At 46.4% G+C, this 8977-nt stretch overlaps 1 protein-coding gene across 7 annotated transcripts in view; it reads right to left on the reverse strand.

The window, feature by feature from the left end:
* The window catches only part of Shank2 (SH3 and multiple ankyrin repeat domains 2), a 445086-nt gene extending 442414 nt beyond the window's left edge, over positions 1-2672 (reverse strand). For all 7 annotated transcript variants that reach the window (XM_052712831.1, XM_052712826.1, XM_052712828.1 and 4 more), the window contains exon 1: positions 2572-2672. The gene's annotated coding sequence lies outside the window, so the exon portion shown is untranslated. The remainder of the gene's footprint in view (positions 1-2571) is intronic.
* Between the last annotated feature and the right edge of the window lie 6305 nt (positions 2673-8977).

Raw genomic sequence — 8977 nt, forward strand, 5'->3', positions numbered from 1 at the left:
CAGTGAGATCCATGTGAGAAATACTGCACTCCCCCAGGCCCTCAAACTCCAGAAGAGGGTCTCTCTGCATCCTTCAGCTCCTGTGGCCTCAAGCATCCTTGAGTCGTAGCCATAACTTTTATCATCATCATCATCATCATCATCACCACCACTACCGCCATCAAGCGTATGTAGGATGTATATATGGATACGTGTGCTGTGACACAGATGTGAAGGTCAGAGAACTGCTTGATGGAGTCTGTCCTCTCTCTCCCTATGCGGGTTCTGAGGCCAAAACTCAGGCCACCAGACTTGCACAACAAGCACGTAACCCACCTGCCCCCCATGGCTGCATTTCTCCAGGCTCTGCCTTGGTTTCATGAGGCTCCTCCTCCATCACCAAGCTTCCCTCGGCCTCTATGCAAGGGCTCTGATGGCATTAGGAGACTAGCAAGAGTATCTAGGCCATCTCCCCCACACAAGACCCTCAACCCAGTCATGTTGGCAGCTCCCTTTGGGCCATACAGGATCAAGGGATCAGGGTTCTGTGGGTCTGAGGCCCTCTGTCAACCTGCCACATGCATCTGGTGGCAGATTTCTCAAGGCAATCTCAGAGAGGACAAAGACAGTTTGTCAACTTTGGTAGGTCCTTGAGCTCAGCTACTGCCATCCAGCTTGATGGCACTCACTGAGAGAGGGTCACTGGCTCCCATGATACCCAATGACAGACCAGGCCCAGGCCCAGATCTAGGCTCTGGGCATCTAGAGGAAAGAATGGCCTGATTTTGCTCGTATTGCATGAACAGCATTAAGACAGGAGAATAGCCCCCATTCATCAGAGTCAAGCTCCTAAGAAGACATGGCCACATTCCCATGTCAATACGCCAACCAATCCTGGGGTCTCCAGACTTCATCTTCCAGCAGGCCTCACATCTGATCACAGGCCTAGGAACCAGCATGTCAGACCTACAAAGGCTGGTTTTCCCAAGTATGGTCTCCTGGCAAACATGTAAGGCAGTGCTGAACACTAAGCTAGGCCCCAAGGAATCCTGGGGTGAGTCATTCTCTCCCCATCAAGAGAGCCGAGGACCCAGGACCCTGATTTGAATGGTGGTGACATCCAGCCACCATTTCCTTTCATTAGTGACACCCAGCTGCTGTTTCCCCCCACACAGCCCAGCCACACCTAATTGTGCACCCAGCCTTCTGCACATGAAGTTATTCAGCAGAAGCCATCATGAGGTTCTAAAGTGCCACCCTACCCCCTGGCTCCCAGGCCTCAAATTTCTCAGGACAAAGAGGTGAGTCAACCTCCCACAGCACAGACAGACCTGTTGGTGGTCAGATGAAATCCTTCCAAACCATGATAGGACAGCTCTGCATACCCACTAGGACGGCAATCATCACACCGCTTCTCAGAGGTTAAACAGCACCCACTGCGAGGCATCTGCCCATGAGAAAGGAAAACACCCACCTACAGGACATAGCTGTATGATACACAATGTGCCTCCCCAAATGCAATAGCCCCCATAAGAAAGAATAAAGCTCAAATACACACTACAGCGTGGAGCAGACATCACACTCTGGTCAGATCTGATTCCACCTGTGTCAAGTCCACAGTCAAATCCATATACACAGAAACCTGGGGGTGGGGGAGGTTGAGTGCTCAACGGGGCAGAGCTTCCTTCTGGGAAGCCGCTAGTCATGGCCACATGACGGAATAGAAGGCACCAAACTATCCAGTGAAAACTGTTACAGTGGGAAGTTTGTGTTGTGTGTATTTTACCACAATCAACAAACTAAAATTTTATTTCCAGAAAAGGCAATGGGCAGGTACCAGCCCTGGAGCCACAGTCTAACCCGTGAACGAGAACAAGACCCTGAGGCCCCTACCTCCTCTCCACAAAACAGAGGCACTGCCAGCCCCACCCTTCCATAGCTACATTAGGACCCCTGCCACTCCTGAAAAGACTGCCCCAAGCAGGGAGGACCCTCTGGACTGATGAAGCACTGGCAAGTGTTTGAGACACCCACAGGTAGAGAACCTGACTTGAGATGACCCAGAATGCTTCAGGAAAATGAAATAGTCAAGATCATCTCTCATGGCCATTTCTAACTTTTGACACTGTGATGCAACGCCACTACAGAGGACACTTGAAAGCCACCACACAGTAGGGGCTGTGGAGCCGGCTCAGAAGATAAAGTGCCTGCCGCCCAAACCTGAGGACCTGAGTTTAAATCCCTAGCACCCATGTAGAGCTGTGCACAGCAGCACACATCTGTAACACCAGTGATGGAGGGCAGAGAAAGACAACCTGTACTCCAGGCTTGGCAAGAGGTCCTGTCCCAAAACATACACTGGAAAACAATAGAGGAGAACCCCCAACACCGAACGCATGTGCACATACAGATGTGCACCTGTACACACACACACACACACACACACACACACACACACACACACACACACACACAAACACACACACAAATCACAGAAAAAAATCTAACAATGTTTGGGGCAGGTTCATGGTTTTATGTTGGACAACATCAGCACTGTCCCTGTGACATGACAAGCGTCCAGGTTCCACTCACCAGAGGGGTCAGCACGCCCGGTCCCACAGGAAGGCTCCCTGAAGCAGCCACAGCCTGCACTCTGGATGGCCGAGGTGGGGAGAGTGGAGACGCTTCTAGACCTGTGAAGACAGGAGTCAGGGCAACATCAGGTGGGACTGCAAGGGACACAGGGTCCAACTTTCTACAGATCTTGGGTTTTCTGAGATTAAAAACCAACAGTTAATTTTTTTTCTTTAGACAAGTGGAAACTGAACTGGTTCCCTTCCCCAGTGCAACTGGCCCAGATGCCAGATGCAAAGCAAACAGGATTCTGGGAGATGGGCCGAGGGTGGGGGTAGTGGACATCTGTGAGTGTCCTGGGTTCTTTCGCCTCATCAACCCACACTCATTTGTTGTGTAGCTATTTCCTCAGGGAGGCAAGAGGGACCCAAGGTGCCCAGGACTAAGGAAATTAAAGCTGAGGAAGTTAGAAGACTAGCGAGGAAATTAAAGCTGAGGAAGTTAGAAGAACAGTGAGAGGTGCTGGGGAGAGGAGACTCCTCAGGGGAGCTGCCGGCAAGCTGTGCAGGAAGCCCCCGATTCGGCTTTCATGGGTCGCAGGCTACGATGGGTGAGGGGCTTTCCGGTGATGCAGTTGCCTTTAAATGATCCATGCTCCTGCATATATAACTCCCACCCACGGCTCCTGTGAGTAACCTTTGTGCATCTTCCTGTAAGTACCCCTCACACATACTCGCCTGTTAGTAAGCTCACTGGTCCACTGAGTTAAGACTCTGGTGGAATGATTTCTTTGGTCTGTGCTTTGGTCATTGGTGCTCCATCCAGAGTGAACAGATATTGCTCATATCATCCCAGGAAAAGTCACACAGTCATGACAAACCAGCCAGAAACCCCAGCGGGACAGGAGAAATCCCATAACTAAAGCCCTCTGTCTTCAGTCAAAGGACATTTTAGCAACTCTGGCCAGACACTCAGAACCAAGGTCCCTACCTGCCCCTGCAGCAAGGCCAAGTGAGAGCTTGAGTTTCTACTCTGTGTGGCTGTACCAGGGCCCCTAACTGCCAAGCAGGGAGGTGGAGAGTAGGTCATCACCACTGGCATTAAGGATCCTCTCCTCCCCTCCAGTATTGGCCTGGCCATCTCGGGCAGGGCCTCCAGTCCAGGCTGCTGCAGTACAGCTCTTCCCTGTGCTATGGTCCAGTATCAGAAGACAAGGAGAGGCAGGGCTGCCAGCACCGTCAGGGACAACAGGTCTACGCCACCACCGACATCAGCAGAAGCCATATGGAGGGCCAGAACTCCCGCACCTTCCAGTAGAGAAGGAAGCTTCTCCAGGTGGGCATCTGTAGAGGCCATGGACTCCAGCTCTGCCTGAAGGCGGTGAGGCAGGGCTCATGCCCACCTTCCCTTATGGAGGCAGCATTAGAAAACAAGAACTAGCCCAGGGTGGTGATGCACATCTAAAATCCCAGCACCAGAGAGTTGAAGGCAGGAGGATCAGACATTCAAGGCCAGCAATAACCATACAGTGTGTTGTTCTAGGTAGGTTAGCCTGGGCTACATTGGATCCCCTCTTCAAAGTGAAAAGGAAAGAGGAAGGCAGAAGAGGAAGAGGAGGGAAAGGATAAACCCATGCAGTTCCATAACAAGTTAAATAATTAAGAAATGTGTGAAAACTAATGTCAACGGAAAAGTCTAGAAAACAAGGCCTTAAATATAAGGCATGGGCCATGAAAGAAGGGCTGGACTTCTCATCAAGAACCATGGAGTCAGAAGGCAGCATAGGACTTAGCTGATGAAGACAGAGCAGCGTGCCGAATGCTCTGTGTGGAAGACAGAACAGAGCACTCACACAGATCTGTCAGCAGCAGACGTGCTGTGTTGTCAAGATGGCCAAAGTGGAGCCAGCAAGATGGCTCGGCCAGGTACAGGCCCAGTGACCTGAGTTCATCTTGGGGACCCACCTGCCTTAATCAGCTCTGATTGTCAACTTGACACAGCCTAGAGTCACCTGAGAAGGGAGTCTCAGCTGAAGGACTGCCCAGCTCAGACGGACCTGTGCACGTCTGTGGGAGACTGTCCTGATTGTTAATTGATGTTGTAGGGCCCAGCCCACCATGAGCCTGTGAGTGACCCAGAAAGGTATGTTCCTCCGTGGTTTCTGCTTCAAGTTCCTGCCCTGACCGCCCCCCCTCACCTAGGGACTGTGACCTGAAAGTATTAGCCAAATACACTTTCCTCTCCAAGTTGTTTCTGGTCAAAGTGTTGCATCACAGCAACAGAAAGGAAACCAGACCACATCAAGCTGCAAGGAGAGGACCAACTCCACAAAGTTGTCCTCTGACCTCCACATGTGCTCTATGACCCACATTATACACACAGATGCATGTGTCTACACTAGTAATAAATGCAATATATTTTAAAGAGAGCTAAAATAACCTCTTCAAACAAAGAAATGATTAAAGAAGAAAGACTGTGAAGCAGGAAGGGGAAATGTACACAATGAGCAAAAATACACAATCTCCCCCTTCTCAAATTTCCTAAATTACATAAAGAAAGACTGTATGCAGCACATCTGATATGACTCTCAATGCATGTGGAGGAAATACTTGGCAATTATAAGTGGGGAGTGCAAAGGGCCATAAAAGGGCATAAAATGTATTACTCGAACTTGTCCCGTAGTTAAGTGGTGATAAGCTAGTGTGTATAGCACCTAGAGCAAACTCTTGGTTATGCAACAGATGCACTCAAAAACATTGAACACAGATAAGCCAAAAGGAGATTTCTGTTAAGAGTCACATAACCCACAAAAAGAAAGGAAAAGAAAACGGAAGACCCCAAAGAACTAACAAAAGCCTTTACAGGCAGTAATTCTATTTAAATGTAAACGGTCAAAATTATGCTAATTAAAAGACAGAGCAGTTTTCTAAAAGACATATAATGTCTACAAAAATTCACTTCCAATACAATGCCATAGGCAGGTAGAAAATAGAATGATGGAAGACACATTTTACAACATAAATCCAAGACAATCAAGATGGCAGTGACAATAGTAGATAGAGCATACGTTATAAAAAAACACACACACACAGAAAAGAACAGTATATAAATTATTAAAATGGTAATTGACAAAGCAGCAGCAATTCTGATATACATTCACAAACAGGACCAGCAGAGACATGAAAAGGCTGACAGGCTAATAGGAAAGGGGCAATCCCACACTTCACACCACCCAGAACAGCATGATGTATTCTTTTCAATTGCATAGGAATCTCAAATTCTACATTCCTACATCAAGAAACTAGAAAGTAGACAGCAAATCTTACAAACACATAGGCAACCCTTGCTGGAACTGGAGGCCATCATTGGGGGAAATAAGTCAGGCACAGAAAGACAAATTCCACATAGTCCTATTTATAGAAGTTAAGAAGTTGATTACATAGGACCATAGAGTAGAACGGGGGTCTCGGGAGTCAAGGACATGGAGGGGAAGGAGGTAGTAAGGAGAAGATGGATAACAGACATCGGAACACAGCACAGGAGAGAAGCAATCCTAGAGGTATAGCAAAAAAAAAAATAGAACAATTACATTCTACAGTTAATTATATGGTTCAAAATAACTAGAGAAGGTGTTGAAGGTTCCCAATATGTGGAAATAATAACATGAAAAGGTGGAAGTGTTAATCACCCTGGTTTGAGCAGTACACATGGTATACAAACCAGTTCTAATGTTATACCCATACACAGAAAAACGTTGAGGCATCACCACAGACCACAGACAAACCACCTCAGGGATGATGCTGGAGGCATTAGCACAGACCACACAGGCAGAGGCTACGGCAGAACACTACAATCAACTTCACGCCTGTATATTTCATAGAAAGGATGAAATAAGCCAACTCATTAAGAAATGGAACTACAACATGCCCAATGTGAATGGGTAATTTCAATAATTCCTATACCCATCAGGAAATTAAATTTCTAGTTTTAACTTCCAGATACATCTGATTTCACTGGGGAATTGCATGAAATACTTAAAGGAGAAATGAGTTGAGAATGGGTAAGGGAGGGTGAATAAGACCAAAATACATTAAATACATGTGTGAAATGGTCAAAAATGTTTTAAAATATCTGTAAAAGAAGAATTAACAATTTCAATTATACACAATGTCTCCTAGAAAACAGAAGAAGAGAAAACACGTCCCAATTCACTGTATGGGGCCCTTCGGTAAGAACACTGGTACCAACAACAGAAAAATACAATTTTTATGAAAAACCTTGGTTATCAAAATCAGATGCAAATAAAAAACCCAGACTTGAACATGAATTCCCTGATGGGAAATCCTTGAAAATATTAAAAGATGGGGCTGGAGCTACAGCTCAGTTGGTAGAGCTCTCACCTGGCACACACAAGCCCCCAATTCCATTTCCAACAGTTCAAAGGTCACCTTTGGCTACATAATGAGTTCAAAATCAGCCTGGGATACCTGAGATCGTGTGTGTGTGTGTGTGTGTGTGTGTGTGTGTGTGTGTGTGTGTGTGTGTGTGTGTGTATGTATGTCTGTCTGTCTCTTTCTCTCTCTCACACACACACAATACAATAATTATATATAAATATATATTAGCAGCCATAATTCAGTCATATACAAAAAATAACTACACAATGACCAAGTAGAATTTAGTCCAGCATGCAAGGCTGGTTCAACATTTTGTTTTAAAAAAGTTAATTTTTAAAAGGTGTCATCCTGAAAAAAAAAAACATTCAACAAAATTCAGCATCTATCTGTGGCAAAAACTCTCCTAAAAATAAGATGGGAAATCCCTCAACTTAATAAACACTATTTACCAGGAAATCCATCATCTGTCAGTCATTAAGAAGTCAAAGAATTAAGCCCCTTCCCGGAAATGCTTGTTCCCTGGGGACAAGGTGAAGCTGACAGCTGTCACTGCTGCCGCTGGACACAGCACCAGATGCTCCCACGAGTGTAACAAGGTAGAAAAAGTAAAAACAATCTAGAAGCAGACTGTCTCTGGTTCTCAACTATAGAAAACCACAGGGAATCTAGAAAATCAAAAATTCTCCAGAAATTATATATGAGTCATGGAGATCATGAGATATAAGATGAGCACTCAGGACCAGAAAGATGGCTCAACAGAAAAAAAAGCTTGCTGCCAAGTCTCAGGACCTGAGTTCAACCCCTGTGTAGCTAGAGTTTTCCTACCTGGCCCACAGTCAGGACAAATCTCTATCACCTGCCAGTCCCACAGCCGCTCAGACCCAACCAAGTAAACACAGAGACTTATATTGCTTACAAACTGTATGGCCGTGGCAGGCTTCTTGCTAACTGTTCTTACAGCTTAAATTAATCCATTTCCATTGATCTATACCTTGCCACGTAGCTCATGGCTTACCGGCATCTTCACACGCTGTTTGTCATCGTGGCGGCTGGCAGTGTCTCTCTGACTCAGCCTTCCACTTCCCAGCTTTATTCTCCTCCTTGTCCCGCCTATACTTCCTGCCTGGCCACTGGCCAATCAGTGATTTATTTATTGACCAACCAGCAACACACTTGACATACATACCATCCCACAGCACCCCTGGGCCCTCAATAGTGGATGGAGAGAACTGACTTCCCCAGGTTGACTTCTGACCTCCACATGCACACCTATGCCACTCCACATGAGCACAAAATAAATCAAGCAGTGTAGAAAATGAAATTCTTAGGTATAAATAAAATAAAACATGTCTAGGAGGTGTGCCCTGACTCTACACAATGATGAAAGAAATCACATATTTATTTTTTAAAGATTTACTTATTTTTATTTTATGTGTGTGGGTGTTCTGCCTACATGTATGTATGTGCACCATGGGTGTGCAGTGCCCTCAGAAGTCAGAAGAAGGCATCAGATCCCTTGGAACTGAAGATCAAGACAGTTGTGATCCATCAGGTGGGTGCTGGGAATAGAACCTGGGTCCTCTGCAAGAGCAGCCCGTGCTCTTAACTGCTGAGCCATCTCTTCAGGTTGCCTAACACAATGGGAACCTTGGGTTGGATTGTCAGCTTATACAAGTGCACACCCAAGCACACATGCATGCACACACACACACACACACACACACACACATACACACACACACACACACACACACACACACACACACACACACACACTACTGCAAAAGAAGAAGAAAGTTAGAAGAATCCATCTACCCAGTTTCAAGCTTTATTGTGTAGCCACAGTAATCAAGTCTGGCTGGTTCTGGTAGAGAGACAGAGGCATAGCTGTAGGCCTATGTGGAGAGCCCGGGATGAGGAATATAGCCACATGTGCACATACACACATGTGCAAATACACAGGGGCACACACACACACACACACACACACACACACACACACACACACACACAGCTGGTTCCCAGTA

This window comes from Peromyscus californicus, unplaced genomic scaffold, assembly GCF_007827085.1.
Source record: "Peromyscus californicus insignis strain IS unplaced genomic scaffold, ASM782708v3 Scaffold_4__1_contigs__length_199733344, whole genome shotgun sequence".
NCBI lineage: Eukaryota > Metazoa > Chordata > Mammalia > Rodentia > Cricetidae > Peromyscus > Peromyscus californicus.